The 16,759-nt window shown below is 38.6% G+C and overlaps 1 protein-coding gene across 2 annotated transcripts in view; it reads left to right on the forward strand.

Moving 5' to 3' along the window:
• The window catches only part of LOC131968891 (receptor-type tyrosine-protein phosphatase gamma-like), a 519,997-nt gene that overhangs the window by 379,944 nt on the left and 123,294 nt on the right, over positions 1-16,759 (forward strand). The gene's annotated exons all lie outside the window — the stretch shown is intronic.

The raw sequence follows: 16,759 nt of genomic DNA on the forward strand, positions 1-16,759 counted from the left end.
ATCATACTGGATTCACTGGATTGCTTTCACGTCAGTCACAAAAGTGCTCATAAAATATGTAACAGCAATTATATTGAAAATTCAAAATCACTACGATAGAAAAATATGTAGGGAAGGTGTCTTCCATTAAAGTCAATAGCAGTTTTGCCACTGGTGGCTTGAGCATGTAAGAGACTTCTGTTGTCAGTAGTGTTGCTATGCTGGGGGGTTTGTCGTCAACCACCAGCCTTTGGTAGATTGGTCTGTTATTATACATCCTGTGTGAAAATATGACTTAAGAAATTGTAGACTTGAGTACCACATCAAGTCTCACCTTAACCTTCTAATGCGCAACATGGGTCAAAAATGACCCGCATCATTTCCCATTTTATTTCATGCTGGCTGTGTGTTTGTTTTATTACAACAGATCATTATATTAATTTTTCCTTTCATACTTTATGAAGAAAAATTGTTTTTGTATTATTACATCAAGTTTACACACATGGGTCCTTGTGCATTAGAAGCGTAGTTATTCAAAAAGTGATACACTAACACATTAAAAATTTGAGTATATGTGTAACTATTTTTGTCTTATTTTTAAGGTTTAACTTTAAAATAGTTGTTAGAACCACCAGATTACATTGGAAAATCATGTTTTTTAACATTTGAGACTTATTAGAGCCACCAAATAATAATTTCCATTGGAAAAACACCAATTTAACAAAATAGGATAGTTAATATTTGTGTCTTCTTTGTCAGGTAAATTGGTGATTGGTGAATTGGTGACAACATATAAACACCTAATATATTGAAGAGGTTCATTAGGCCTACTACTATTTTCTTGTACCTGACAAGTTTCGGCTACCTTGCCTCTGTAGCCTTCATCAGAGGTGTCACGTGATGTTGGTGTGACGTCGTCTGTGATGTGATGTGTGAAACTTGTCAGGTACAAGAAAATATTTTTTTGCTTTATTGGCCTTGTATAGAGAAACCGTGTAAAAAAATATATAAACGTCTGCTAATGCACAACATGGGTCAAAAATGACCTTGTGCATTAGAAGCAAAAAAAAAGGGAGTTTTTATTCAAAAAGTAAGAAATGAAAACTTAGGATGTATGATGATCAAAAACGTTAAAAGTTATTTGAGGAAAACCTGCAATACTAAATGATGCAATTCATTTATTACAAAGATATAGAATATAAAAACTTAGTCGGGTCACTTTAGACCCATGTTGTGTATCAAAGGGTTAAGTACCACATCAGTCCAAGATTCACTTCTCTGTATATGCTGGGTCACACAGTGATTTAGTCCAGTCAGGCCTGTCTGCAGCTATTCAACTTAAAAGTGTTGACTTGGCAGGTTTCCCTCATTGTCTGTACATCTGAGCAACTGCTGCTTTCAGCCAATCAGGTTCCAGTATTGTGAGGTCTTCATATTCATTCAGTTTAACTAATTCAATTCAATTTGAGCTGCATTTATCTGCAATATTCCTGTCATGAGCCGTGGTATATTTGAAAACTGAACAAGTCCAGACTAGCTTTGCACACTGATGGGGCACATTATCTGAACTGTAAATTTGCTTTGCTAATTCCCTCACTGTACTCAGGAGGGGTGTTGAATTAGCATGGTAAATTAGTTCTGCTAACAAAGGCCTTATCACTCTGAGCTACGGTGGCATTATAGGGAGAATGTTCATGTTTTTTATTGGCTGCTGCAAGATGAAACTCCAAAGGCAAAGGCAGGTAACATCAATACAATGGGACATTGAGAGACAACAGTTAAAGATGAGAGTAAAGTTAAACTGATCCAATATAAATGTTAATAAATAAAATAATATAGGAAAATGGATGGATGGTTGGGTGTTGGGATGGATAAATCCATAACCTAAAACCTGGTGAAATGCATATTTCCTTGTTTTATACAAGGTCAATGTGTTATCGGTCTCTGTCCCTGTTTAAAAAAAACGACATTACATTGAATTAAAATGACTTGTTATTACATATGTGAAAATGCCTGATAATAAACTTTCTGGCCATCAAAAACATCAGTATGATGAACGACTGTCTGATCAGCTTTATATTAACATCATACATCATATAACATCAATCTGCTCTGTTCACTGCAAATAAAGGCCTGTCTAAAAACAAGATAAAAACACTGAATCTGAGGGAAATGATCTTGCTGCATGGACAGATAATTTCACTTGACAACATTTCTTAAATTAAGATAATTAAATCTAGAAATAAGCATGTTGAATGCTTAAAATAAGAAATTAACTCTTAAAACAAGATAAATTAAAGCTGCAAGCAGCGATGAACTGGCCCGAGCAGAGTGCACTGCAAATTATTTGTTTCTTACCAAGATTAAAAAAAAAAAAAGATTTAGAAGTGTTACATAATTGATCTTGTTTTGAGAGTTAATTTCTTATTTTATGCGTTCAACATACTTATTTCTAGATTTAATAATCTTAATTTAAGAATTATTGTCAAGTGAAATTATCTTTCCATGCAGCAAGATCATTTCCCTCAGATTTAGTGTTTTTATTTTGTTTTTAGACAAACCTTTTTTACAGTGTTAACCCATTTAATGAAATGCATCAGAATACATGTGGGAGTGTCGCAATGCAACACGTTGATTTAAAAAAAAAAAAAACTTTATTGAAGGTTTGAACAAATAAACTCAACTTCTTATAAAAGCCACATGTATAAGCTCTCAAATAGGCGTTTTAGGCCTAAATGGGTTAATCTGGACTGCTGACCATCAAGTACAGGTGCCAAAGTCAGTGCCAAGTCCACAACATGGTCAGTGGTTTGGAGGAAAATCAGGACAGTATAAGATACATCTGGAGAGCAAAGTGTCAGGTGTTCACATGGTCACTAGTTACATGATGTTGTGTTTTAGCCAATACATGCAAAGAAAACTAGTATAGGTAAGTAGTGGCATAGATATCTGATGCATAAAGTATGTATACTATTTTATCAAACTAACTGCAGGGTAATCTAGCTTTGATTATACTCCATCAAAAGTCTTATCCTTTTGCATCATTTAGAGCCTCACATACAGCATAGTCACACAATAAGTTGGGACTTCAGGGATGATTCAATGTGCTTTTTTCCTCACATAACAAATGAGAAGGTTTTACATTGAGTTTTGTTAGCACTGTATGCCCTCAGTCAAAAACAGTTGTCTCCTGCATGCAGCCCTGAAGTAGATCCCTGTCATGATCACAGCATTTATCCTTAAGCAATTTTCTGTCTTGTCCCCCCCAAAGGGCTTCACTCGCCTTGCAACAACAGAACAGCTTCAGAGTGAATTTTAGAGTTTCAGCATACACAAATAAAACTTTGATAAAATCCCACCGCATGATACTTGCACTTTATCTCCTGCTCAGCTGTCTTCGAGAAACTACTCCGCCTCCATAATTCATCTAACACAAAGACCACTCAAGTTCAATCAAGGCCACGCTCCCATCTCTCCCACAGGGAAGGTGGTTGGCTAATTTGTTCTGTCTCCATCAGTGCTACTCTATGGAGCAGCGGGTGGTTAAATTTTTCACAGCGCTCTCTTTTCTTGTTGCCTGGCTTGTCTGGCGGACACGCACCACAGGTCTGACTCCTCTGTCTTTGTACGCCATGCCTTGTTGCATTTTACATGAAACCTCGCTGGAACAAATGCCCTCTGACTAGTTAGCTAGTGAGCGGCTCCACGCCATCACTGTGAAATCAGCCCGGTAAAAAGGCTGAGTCTGATTTACATAGTGGACTCATGAAAGGCTTTGGCAGTGAAGAGAGGAGCCCATTGTCTACACAGGGTTTGTTGGGAATGTGGAGGCAGATGCAAAGTAATGATGTGGTGGGATGATGGGAAAGACTAAGGGCACCGTTGAGCAGCACAGATATAGCTCTCATGCTTTTCATTTTAATGTAAGTTGTATATTCTGTATATTATCTAGACACACCAGCATCATTATTGCAGGGATCATCATCATTAGAGTGAAAAAAAGGTCAAACACACACATTTGTAATACTCACAGGTGTTAGAAAAGAAAGAGTAGATAGAAGTGCTTACACTATAGACTGCTATGTATTACTGGTCATAAAAACACATTGTATTTCTGATTTGCAATCAATATGCTTACAGTTCTCATTTTAGGCAACTAAAATTACTTGCTGTAAATAACAGCCTGCATCACCAAGCAGTTATCAGCAGTATTGCAAACTTCATTATAGATCAACCCAATTGCATCATGTATGTTGTCATTAAATTTGTATCATTTACATAATCAATATAGTTGCCATCCTTATTACCATCATGATCATCCACAGCAAACCCTCTGCATATTTCATGGGAGGCTATACATTTGATTATTGCGATACAATGTTTTTATGCTTCTGCACTGCCAACAGCCATGCCTGTTGTCATTATATTGTCCGTTTGTCTATCCCATTCTTCATTCATTATTCTTAGCCACTTATCCACACTCGGGTTGCGGGGCGCTGGAGCCGAACTCAGCTGACATTGGTACACCCTGGACAGGTCGCCAGACTGTCCCATAATCCCACAGTCACGCTCTCATTCACTCCTATGGGTAATTGAGAGTCACTAATTAAACCTAAGTGCGTGTTTTTGGACTGTGGGAGGAAGCCAGAGTACCTGGAGAGAACCTATGTTGACCCATGTCGGGGAGAACATGCAAACTCCACACAGAAGAGCTGCAGGCTGGAGAGGCAAGAGAGCTAACTAGTGAAGGGACAACGAAGCTTCATGAACCATTTGCTTTATTTACGGAGACCACTAGATGGCGCTCTTTGTTCAACAAAGGGCTGAAAACACATTCAATTACTTCAATTAATTGCTAAAGCCTTTTTTTTTAAACCAAGACCGCCATCTAGTAGGGTAAAAAAGTAAAGGAAATGGTTCACGAAGCTTCGTTGTCCCTTCACTAGTGCTAACCACTACAACAACATGTAGCCCCATCCCATTCTTGTCAATGCAATATTTCAAATGCTTGGAAGGAATTTTGGACTGAAGGATGAAATAATTTGATTTTGGTGGTTGGCCTCATGTAAATCTCATTCTTATTATTGAGATATTTTAGAAATGTCTTGATGGAATTTCTTAAAATTTAGACCAAATGTCGACTTGGATTCAAGGATGAACTGACTAGATTTGTGTGGTCAAAGTTCAAGGTCACTGTGAGTTCATGTCCGTTCCATTCTCGTGAATGCGATATCACAGGAATGCCTGGAGGGAATTTCTTCAAATTTGGCACAAATTGGATTCAAGTATAAAGTGATTTGATTTTGATGGTGAAAGGTAACAGTTACCTCACATCTGTCACATTTTTGTACCTGTGTTCACAGATGAACTGATTAGATTTTGCAGGTCAAAGGTCAAGTTCATTGTGATCTCACAAAATACATTTTTGGCTGTGTTTCCTCACTGCTCCACATTGAGATGGAGCTTCCTCAGTTTGTGCTTTGTTTATAATGGGTTGGGAGGGTCAGGGGTGGGGATGGGTGGAAGGTGTTTGCTTGTTTCTATGTTTTGTTATTATTATTATCATTATTATTATTATTATTATTATTATCACTTTCTCCTTTTTTATGTAAAGCACTTTGTGTTACATCTCTCTTGTATGAAAAGTGCTATACAAATAAAGTCTGATTGATTGATTGAGTGTAAGGAAGCTACCAGGTCCAAATACAGAGGTTTCATTCTCTGATGAACATTAATATCAATGGGATAATTTATCTGCAATTGTTTAGGTATAGAAAAAGAAATACCTAAGGAAAAATAGTTTTCTTCAGTCAGTCTTGTTTTTGAGAATAGGTGGAGGATTATGTTCAGTTTAATGGCACATGAGATTTATTCTTATTTCTCCGGAGCATGGATAGTTCTCTCATCCCATCCAAGCTCTTCCAAAACAGCAGGCCTTTCAAGAGCTACCTGAACACTGACATAATGCACAGCGCAGCTGGAAATATGAGCCTTTTTTAAGATACAGTGCAGTACGCCAGAAAGTTTGAAGGAAAGGTGTGTTGACCAAACCAAATAAATGAAATGAAATGATAACTCCAAAAGCCTACATACCTTGTCTTTAAGAAAATCTAACTACCATCATGCCAAAACTGCTCAGGTTTCCATTTAAATCAAGTTGTGAATAAGGCTGTGAAAATAGAAAATATACACCACAAGAAACAAAGGAGGACAGATAACTCGATGTGTCTGCCCCAAATTTCTGGAAATCCTATAGAGGAAAGGATGAAAAAGAAGCTTAACGTGTGAGCACTGTGCAGTGGAGCTCCATCAGATCTGATGTGAAAGAGAGCGCTTTGGGATTAAACCCCATCAGCAAAGGAATGGTAGACATACTGGTACAGTAGTACAGACGGAGAGAAAAAGAAAGAAACACAGACTTTCTTTTCTTTAAACTCATATAGAAGTGCCACAGGGTTGACAGAGTACCTCAAATAAGGGGAAACCAACATAGAAACCCTTGAACACCCTTTAAAATTAATTGCCAGTCAGGGTCGCAAAGTGCCAAGTCAGTAGAGTAAGATGAAGTGAATTAATGGACTTGTAAGTTGTGACAGTGAGGAGAAATGGCTTCATTTCAGCACTGTGACATGAGAGCACAGACGCTTGAATAGATAAACAGAGGAAATGACACAGTGCTGACATGGAAGGGTGTGTAAATATACAGCTATACGCAGCACCTTAGCAGTGGCAACCAACTAAAAGCCTAACTCTCTGTCCCTCTATGCGCTGTTTTTCACTGGACAAACACAGAATCCTTTGATAAATCTACCGAATTGTGACAACATGCAGTGTTGTACTTTGCTTGCTTATGAGCCTTTCCTCCCGTTCACTAGACTGAACGCTTCACATCACACACAGACTCATGCTGGGCTTACACCAAAAGATTTCCACAGTCCCAGACTAAAAACTGAAAGTCTTTAGTAAATCTAGGAGTTTTACTGGAGTCACGGCGCTCCCGTCATCTCCATCATTCAGTTTAAGGTAGTAATCTGCTCTGTTTCATATCAGTCTTTTCCTAGTCTTGGGTTTGGATCATATCAAACGTGTTTGATATTATCTCAAGTCTCAGTGACGTAACACAATCACCAACCAATAGATGAGCGGGGGAAAGGTCCCCGGTTCCAGACCGGCCAGTAAAACCACTTCCACAGGAAAAAGTTACATCACAATAATGTTATTAAGCTCAGTCCTAAATAAAAATATAGTGATGTCATACATTTAGATTTTTGGGGGCTGTTTCTTAGTAAAGAGAACAGTAAGGAGACCCAGTTAAAATGTATCAATAAATGTACCAATACATAAATAATTAATAAATTATTGATGAGTAATGTATGATTAACTAAATGCAAGTTGATAGAGCTGATAAATATAATTATTAAAAAAAGTCAACTTTTCGTGTCAGAAAAACAGAAACCCTTTTTCAGCTTTGTGAGGGGGCATTTTGTGGCGTCTTCTCTTCTTTCTTTTTTTTCATCACAAACCACTGCACACACTAGAGCAGCTGGAGCCAAAAGCTGCATGATAGGAAAAAAATGCTAAAAGGATGTAGTTGTAGTCTTGTAAATAGTGACCCTGCAAGATTCACAGTCTGTCTAAAAGCTCAGTATGAGACTAGACTGGGACTAAAAACTCTGAACACTTGTCTTTAGATGTGAGCAGGTGTGAGCTGATAGTTTTCCAGGAGTCTTTTCCAAATCTTTTCAAAGTCTTCTGGTGTATAGGTAGCATAAGGCATGAAGTCTGAGATGTCATTAGCTTCCTGTCTCAGATCAAAGATTGAACAGACTTCAGGTGAAAGAGATCAGACATTGTGTTTTGTTCATATCAAGGAATCATGATTTGGTCTTTAGAAAGAATAGTCATTAGTCTAGCAGGGCTGAACATGAACACAAATAACCCCGAAAATATGGGTTCAACTTAAAGGATGCAATTTGCTTCCACTGCATTATTCAGACTGACCTTGTGTTAGGAAACAACAAGAGAAGATTTTCTGGTGAAATAATCATTTATAACACTCATCATTTTACTCATAATGGTGGATATTGTCCCTGTAGTGGGTTTTGTGCCCTCTGCCCTGTAGACATCCTCATATGCTGATATGCCAACCATAATTTAAGTTGATTCTGTCATTTACGTGATCATTTTTGTATGCCCAACAAGGGAAAACCACCATCCCCTCCAGTCCCTGAATATTTTTCTTATTTCAGTGAGTCGGTGTACTCAGGGTTTGTTATTACACTGCGGCATCACTGTTTTTACAGAGCCCACTGCTTGTCCTGAGGTAGCACGTATAACTCTAGACCAAAAGAAAACAGTGAAACACTGCTTTTCATGGTCAAAAAAGAAATATGCCAACCAACATTATAGTTTAATAATAAACATATTCCCCAATGTCTACTTACTCCTGAGGTCCACTAACAAATAAAAGAAAAACAACAAAAAAGTACAGTGATTAGAACAATTTTGCTGGTGAATTCAGACTTTTTGATCCATCTACTGCAAATAAATCACAGCAAAATAAGTTTATACTGGCTAAACTGCTGTATGAGTGGCAGTCATCAGCATAGCCCTGATTGTCCTGAACTCTATTCAGAAAACAAACATTTGAAAAATTGTTTGTTGTCTTGCATATAGACCTGACACAAGATGAATTCAGACTTTTTACACTGTGGCATCACGCTAGTTATTTAAGCATACTTCTGATCCATTGATAGCAATTAATCCACAGCATGATCAGTTCATTTTTTGGTACATACAAATGTATTTGCTCTGTACCAGCATGTCTGTATGTAACAGTATAACAAGCACATGCTGTAAGTTTAACCTGTTTTTTCATCAATGAGGAATACATTTTAGATATTTTCCACATCCCACCTACCAGTATACAAGATACAGAACATAAAATCTCTTTTTAAATAGATGATGTATTACTCCAAGTCTTTTCCCAGTTTGGTAAATTTGAAGGTTACACGATTCAGTGGGATTAATCTCTTCCCATTCCTCTGAAAGCCTCAGCATAATACTTCCCATGACCAGCTATTCTGCATATTTAATGGCACAACTCTGCCTTACATACATGTTTAAACATAAGCAAATTATCCGGTATATATCACCTACAAATTATGATGAAACTCATTAATAAAAAATGTTCTTGGTTGAGTAAACCTTCTGTTTTCTATTATCATTATGCCCCCACCAGCTAAATACTTTGATGTCATTTCACATGTAAATTCAGATTTTCCGAATTAATTATGAAGTATTTCACTCAGCCATATCCACTATTATTGAGAATATTATTTTTATGACCTGACCTGCAATGCCTACGAATATAGCAATCCTTATTACACCAATGTCTATGAAAAGTGCACCCTGTAATGAGCAGGGAAATATTGCAGCATTGACTTTAGACCAGATTTTTACTGGCCAGAGGGGCAACAGTCTCAAGATAGCAATGCACCAACACCAACATGCCCAAGGGTGCACAGATGGGTGTAAGTACATATGCTACTTACACAGCTAGCAAAAGCAATGACACTTGCACACAGCTTTGTGGCTATGTTGTGTAAGATGGGGCCCTTAATGTCTAAAAATGCCAAAAACTCTGACATATTTATATTAATTAAAAAAAAACAGCACATCAAGCCATTTGCAAGTTTAAAATGTTATGCCAAGCCATACGAAAACAAAGCTCACAGACAGGCCAAACTGCACTAAATGTAGCCAGAACACTGTTAGTACATAACTTCATGTTTTTAGGAGTGCCCTTCTCTATCTAATCTCTGGTCTGAGGTGACTAAGTGTCTTGAAAATGTTCTAGAATTCTCGATTCCTAAACAAAACAACATGTTTTTATTCAGTAATGACTCATTAACGTAACATTACGTTAGTCCTCATTTGCAGGTTTAAGAGAGAAAACCAAGAAGACCATAATACATTCATGGTTCCCCCCTCAGCCTCAATCAATAAAAGATGGTTGAGTCATTTTAGCGATATTGCTTTCATTGAAAGATCATTAGCTGAAACAAATTAAGCACGTCCATCCACTTTAGGGCTTTATTTTCATGTGACAAATACAAAAAACAAGTTGATCACAAAAACAAACAGGTCTTCTTTGCCAATTCAATTTCCGTCCCTTGTATTACTGGAGCTTGGGAAACATGCTGTAATCCTTAAGCTTTGTAACTAAGAACACAGAGTTATCAACAACATATGCACTTTTATTTTCCCATTCTGGCTATGAACTTCATTCCAGATATACTGCTTACTGTACACTGATGTTAGTGCTCAGTCCACTGTCTACCTGGTCTGTTTGCCAGCTGTAAAGCTGTGACACATTATCAACTTGTTTGAAAATACAGACTTTCATAAAACATTTTCATATTAAAGCAGTGTCAGGAAATGATGGGCAGTACTTCTGTAGTGTAAGGATTAGAATAAGAGTCTTTTATTTTTTTGATAAACAAAGAAAATAATTGGAATGATTTGTGTTTTATTTTTATGAACACATATAATTTTTGAAGAGTTACTGCAGTGCTACACTCTGCTCATTTGGCTACATTTTACAATAAGGGTGTTTCCACTACCGCCCAATACCCGGAATGAGGTGGGTCGCACTTGCCGAAACGCCACTAATTTGAATATGCAGCCTTTTGACAGGAATTTTTTCTCCCCTGAAAAAAGCCTGGTTGCTGATTGGATAGAGCGCTAAGCAGGATGTGACGTAGTACTCGACGCCACAACAACACGCGCTAATTGTCAAAGCCGGCGAAGCACTGTTGCCAACTTAGCAACTTTGTTGCTATATTTAGTGACTTCTCAGACCCCCTTAGCGATTATTTTTCAAAAAAATTTTCTGGTGTTATTGGAGACTTTTGGGGACTCGTTGTTACTCTTCTTAACGAGCTGCGGGGCCGGAGGCTCGTTAAGAAGAGTAACAACGAGTCGAAGCGGCACAGTCCTCCAGCAGGCTGTAGCAGTACAGTGTGTATGTGCTGCTGCTGCAGGAGGTGTTCACTTTGCGATCTCTGTTTGTTTACAACAAGCACCGGACACTCTGTGCACAGTTAATAATTGCCGGTTAATTCAGGATCACTAAGCTTATGATCAGCAGCAGAGACGCTGTGCATAATTAGCCATGCTGCTTTCTTTATGATCAGCTGCTGACTTTGTGCACAGTTAGCGACGGCGGCCACAGTTGCGTCTCACGTGTTTAATTTGTTGCGTATGTGATCACGACGATCGACACCTTCAGAGTCTCGTTAACCCCTCTAGGGGCCTTTTTGTAATGGAGACATGCAGAGTGAGCGGACATTTGAGAGGGCGTGGCCTGAGACTTTTACTGGTGGCCATTTTTCCCCCTAAAGGAAACACGGCTAATATCATACTGAACAACTTGGTAAAGATCCCACACAACAGATCTTGCTTTTTTGTTGTTCATTTCATGCATTTGATTTATAATCGAACATTCTTTGAATATATTACAACTCATCCTATTCACAAAAAAATCACTGTTGCCAAAGGTGTGCATAAGCATGGCTGATTAAAGACGAGTCCAAAATCATCCATTCAGATTTTTAATATTAGTCTTAAGGTGCGATCACTTTACTCTTCAGTCATGGATAATACTCTCCTGCATGTCACTGCCACGCTGCAAAGCATGTCATTGCTTTTACACAGTTTACAGTTTGTGATGGCTTAGATCAATATTTGTGACATCATGATCAATATTTGTGACATCACGATCAATATTTGTGACACCCATCAAAATGGTGACATCATGATCAATATTTCTGACACCTATCAAAACTGTCACATCTTGTCATGGTTCTGGACTGAGTGTGGGGTAATTGCGACAAATGTAAGTGTATTCAGTAGTTGCTGTCATTTAGGAGACTGTCCTCACCAGAAAACCACTGCGATGGCCATTTCTTTGAATGCTTAAAGAGAGAAATATTGCCTGAGTTTAATCTGAGCAGCAAGTCTTGAAAAGGGTCTTAAAAGTCTCCAAGTCCAGTCGTCAAGTTGACAAGTTAGTGTGTGTGTGTGTGTGTGTGTGTGTGTGTGTGTGTGTGTGTGTGTGTGTGTGTGTGTGTGTGTGTGACTCAGTGGGCTGGCCCATACCCACAGTGCCTCAGTTTGGAAAAATATAGAGATCCGTTTGAAGGAGGTTCATTGCAAAATGTGGTCCAAAGTGTCTGGATGGATGGATGGATAGACGGATAGACAGATAGACAGACAGATAGATAGATAGATAGATAGATAGATAGATAGATAGATAGATAGATAGATAGATAGATAGATAGATAGATAGATAGATAGATAGATAGATAGATGGATAGATGGATTGATGGATGGATGGATGGATGGATGGATGGATGGATGGATAGATGGATAGATAGATAGATAGATTCATTCATCCATCCCCTAAGGGAAATTCAATTGTCACAGCAGTCCGGTATTTAAGTACAATAAAGTACAATACAATAAAATACTGAGGTAGAATTACAAAAAAACAGCAATAGAAAAAACACAGAATAGAACAAGGACACTTAAGAAGTTAAAAAGAAGATAAGTTGGTAGGTAAGGTACAGTGGCAAGATGATGGTATTTGTACTGATGATATGATGGTAATAATCTTTTTGTGACTAGACAGTATATAATATTAGTACAGTATATAATATATAATAATAATAATAATAATAATATGATAATATAATATTACATATAATAATAATAATAATAATAATAATAATAATAATAATAAAAGGCCAGTATAATAATAGTTGTATATCACAGTATATAGTAATAATAGTAATGGCAGCATCAGTATATGTATATAATAATAATAGTAGTAGTAGTGGTAGCAACAATGTGTCATATTATAGCCTGTGCATGGCATACATAACATAATACATAATATAATATATAATATATAAACCTATATATATATATATATATATATACATACACACACAAGATATGTCTACGTCAGTTCTGTTTGAAGGGTGTTTTGTAAAGCAGTGACATACAGTACGGATAGGGCTGCTAGATCAGACTCCTCCCATATTGTTCAATTTGATACCTGTTTTTTAATTTAGTTTGGAAGGCTTGTGTTGCTGAGCTCAAACCAAAAGTTGTATTAAATACTGCAATAATCTTCCAAACAATGTAATGGATTTGGCCAAGGTCATTATTTTTTTTGTCACAAAGCCTCAAAGTTCAGATCAAGAAGCTGGACCAAGACAGCCAAGTCATGTTACAAATGTAGATCGATACCTGCACTTAATATCAGCCACAGTCCTTCAGTGCCTCCAGTATGTGACTTTGTGCTAAATGTGTGTGCTTTACCCTCCCACTTGTGAAATGAAATATTAGGACCAGAGTAACTGAGGAACCTAATGGCCGATAAGATGAGTGGACAGCTTTTCTGGTGCATCGCAGGAGGCTCTGGGATTAAAATACCATGTGATTGCAGCCTCATTCGCTCCAACTAATGTTAGACTCTCCTGAGTTGTTCTCAACAGTCGCTGCTGCCTGAATCACTAGTGCTGCTGGGAGAAAAAAAGACCCACGGGCCGTCGTTGCGTGAGCTGTCTTACATTGCTAAATCTTTTCCTCTTTCACCCGCTATATGCTTGCATGTGACACAGAGCGTATACAAGAGCAAGAAAGTTTTTGTCTCGTGTGTTTAGACGTTTCCCGAATTATGTGTTTGAAGCGAGACATGCCAAAGTGTGGGTTTGCTTCTTGAGAGTACTAATTCAGATGCATGACTCTAGATGAGGGCATGTCCCGTCATCCTCCGTTCCCAAAGCACACATCCCCGTTTCTCCTATCAACACCTCCTCCCCTGTATCCAAAGCTTTGGTGTTCTCTGGCTCGTATTGTCGTACACACTGGGTGTAGCTGAAAATATATGTCTAAACGCAGCGTCAGGGAGGCAGCGGGAGACGAGGCTTGTCAGCGGGAGGGTGAGGAGGAAGTGGAGGAAGGGGAGGTAGAGGAAGAGGTGGGGGTACAGAAGGCGGGCCTGCACTTCTCTCTGACATTGACAAAGACTGAGCATCTCCCACCTCCGCCTGTTGCCATCCCTGTCAAGTGACCCGCCCCGCTCCACGCATCACTGCGTGCCCCAGACACTCACACACACTTCCTCACACTGTATTTCCAACCCTGTCACCCTCCTTCCTCGTGTGTTTTCATTGGAAGAGTAGATCAAATGCTTGCTCCTCTTCCCCTTACTCTCATCTCTTATCATAATTTCACTCCCTTTGTTGCCAGTTTCTTATTCTTCTTTTTTCAGCCCCTCCTTTTCCACCTTTCCCTTCCTTTCATAATTCGCTTCCTCCTTCTTCTTTCCTCTGATAACAAATCAAACCTCCCCCTCCTGTCACAGTCTCTCCTTTCTCTGCTCTTCCTCCGCTGCTTGTCTACAAAGCCTTTGTTTGTGTTTCAGAGGAAGATGAATGATGACTTAATGAAATTGATGAACTTTTTTAAAATTTGTTTTATATCATTATGTGATTGAAGAAATTCTGTATTAGTCTGAAAACTGGCAATATCTGGTAGTCAATCCTAAATCTGACCATCTTTTGAAAAATGTCAAGTTAAAATAGATTATGTAAATGATCACCTTTAAAGGCAGTAGGATGAATCTTTTTATAATGTAGGATCTATGGATAGCTTTCTGTGATTAGAACCCTCACCCATTGCTCTTCAGGTGACACTTTTTAGTTTAAACTTTAATTCATAATTTAAAGCTACACTCTTCAGAATTGTTTTACATATTAGCAATGGATCAAATGACTGTGCAATGAAAAGAGACAGATGTTTTTATGAGGGAAAAAATGCTACAACAAGTGTAAATATTGGACTTAATTTGTCAGCTGGAAAGTAGCAAAACTCCAAATGCTAACATTGGCTGCATCCCATGTCGTCTATTTCGCATCCATGCGTCCCTCACTTGCGCCGTTCACTTGCGTCTTAGTCCCGCCCACCGGGGATGCATGGAGAGACGCAAGTGAGGGAAGCGAGGAGAGGGGAAACGATTTAAGAGACATGAGATGTCCTTCCCTCCGAAGCGTCACGTGAAGCGACGTCCGTTTCTAATGACGGCGGCAGCGGATCACAGCTGGATCAGCTGTCAGTCGCTTTAACAGCTGGAGACCTGCACTAATAATAATAATAATAATAATAAGTGTTTTCTCTGTTTAACAAACACCTGCACATGAATAACAACCTCCATTGTGTATTTATACTGTGAACTGTGTCCAGCTCAGGGGCACGGGAATGCCTTTATATAATTTATTAATTATTATTTGCTGCTGTATTAGGACAACTATTAGGGCCAAGTATGAAAAAAAAATACGGACCCGGGGGAGGGGGGGTAATACTGGTCCATGCCTCACTGGGTCCGTCCGGTGCCACACACAGACACACACAGACACACACACACACACACACACTTCAAAAAGATGAATAAAGATTCCATAAACCCGGCTCCATGGCACGCGTAAAGACGCATCACATGAGGATGACCGTGAGGAATGAAGGCTGGGAACAATAAACCTGCTGCTGTGAAAAAAGTTTAGACGAACGTTACACTGTAACTGTCAACAAGAAGCAGAGGAGGTCTGAAAGAGAGCGCTCCGTGTGAACGCGAGGAGGAGGGAGCGTCAGTCGGATCACTCTGATAAAACACCTTAAACAGAGCGAGTGATGGAGAAGAAGAGACATCCCGCAGGTAGAAAGGAATGAAATGTGGTGATGTCATAACATCACCTCATGTTATCTGTTTTTAATCATGCCATGGTGGCTGGGTCCCTCTCTCCTGGGTTCCTATTTATTTATTTATTTATTTTTCATATATTGCCCTAATACGCCGTCGTAGTAGACGATCCTGGTGATAAATTAATTATTTAATATCCCAGAACATGATTGTGTCCGCTGAACACCGGCCAATATTTTATTAGGTTAGATGATTAAGGTAAAATGTAAATTATGTCACTCAGTAATGATCAGCCTCGCGTGGTACTGATGAAAATGACAAACAATGTAAAAAGTGTTTCTTGCTGACGGACAGACTCTCAGACTCTCTACTGTTTTTTTTTTTTACTTTAATAATATCCATAATAAATCTGTACGGTGGAAAAAACAGATCACGAAAAGGAAAAAAGGAAAAAGGAAAATAACTTCTAGAGCGATCTGTCTCTTAATTTATTATAAATGTAGAAATATGTTTGTGGTGTTTTTGTTGTTCAGAGTCACAATAAAACAGATTTTAACTACATGGTGAATCATATAAATAAAATATAAAACTTGTGGTGACACACTTTAGTTTAATCTGTGATCTGTCTTCACTCCGGTATCAAACTACAGCGATGTTGCGATGTATAACATCAGTCCGATCAGCTGCTGCGTCTATTCAATAAGTCAGGGGGCGGGGCCACCGCTAAAAGACTTCCGCATAGGATTCTCTCGTGTATCCTCGCTTGTGCCTCCTCCGATATGCCTCCTCTATCCTCTATCCTCTATCCTCCGATCACAAATAAGAGCTTTGGGACGGTCTTAAAGATGGCGCCCGCGAAAGAACTTCCGGTTCAAGCGAGGATAGAGGATAGAGGAGGCGAACATTAAGAGCTTTGGCATGCAGCCATTGCTTTGTGTGTTCTGCAAGTGTATAGGCAACATAATGCAAATATGTCAGCTAGCATGTGTCATATGTGTTTTCAGCTTGTTC

Source organism: Centropristis striata, chromosome 3, assembly GCF_030273125.1.
Source record: "Centropristis striata isolate RG_2023a ecotype Rhode Island chromosome 3, C.striata_1.0, whole genome shotgun sequence".
NCBI lineage: Eukaryota > Metazoa > Chordata > Actinopteri > Perciformes > Serranidae > Centropristis > Centropristis striata.